Genomic DNA, 835 nt, shown 5'->3' with positions numbered 1-835 from the left:
TTTTTTATCCATTTTACATACCAACCAAAGTTTCCTCTCCCTCTCCTCTCCTCCCCTCCCCTCCCCTTCCCCCAACACATCCCATTCACTCCTCAGAAAGGGTGAGACCTCCCCATGGGGAGTCAGTAAAGCCTGGCACTTTCCACTGAGGCAGGACCAGCCCACCCCCTCCCTTCCTGCCCTCAGCAAGGCTGAGCAAGGCAGCCCACCATATGGAATGGGCTTCAAAAAGCCTGCTCATGCACTCGGGATAGATCCTGGTCCCACTGCCAGGGGTTCCACAAACAGACCAGGCTACAAAACTGTCGCCCACATGCAGAGGGCCTGGTTCAGTCCCACGCAGGATCCCCAGATGTTGGTCTAGAGTCCTGAGCTCCTACAAGTTCGGGTCAACTGTCTCTGTGGGTTTCCTCTCATTTCTTATACACTCTTTTACTGGAATTTATTCTTTTCTGTGCTCTTAAGGTTTGTGTTTATCTACATATTTTATGTAGCAGTCTTATAAATATCGTTTGCAATCCTGACTTCATAATCATGAATTCCTTGGGCTTAATGCTTATCTTGTAAGTTTTATTTATTCTTCAATAACTTTACTCAATAGAAAAACCCAGGATTGTAGATATTTTCTTTCAGGCCCTGAAACATGTCATTCCAAGACCTTCTACACCTTAAATACATGGATTTGATTTAATTGGGTTGCAGAGGTTTTGCATCTTTTGTTCATATATAAACTACTGTCTGAATGTTCCGATTTATCAATCTTGGCTCTTAAGCCCTCAAGTTCTGTGTTCCGTCTAATTTGTCTATTGGTATGACTTTCAACCGAGCTATTTGA

The sequence above is a fragment of the Microtus ochrogaster genome, linkage group LG5 (assembly GCF_000317375.1).
Source record: "Microtus ochrogaster isolate Prairie Vole_2 linkage group LG5, MicOch1.0, whole genome shotgun sequence".
Lineage (NCBI taxonomy): Eukaryota > Metazoa > Chordata > Mammalia > Rodentia > Cricetidae > Microtus > Microtus ochrogaster.
Note: the sequence above shows the minus strand (reverse complement) of the source record.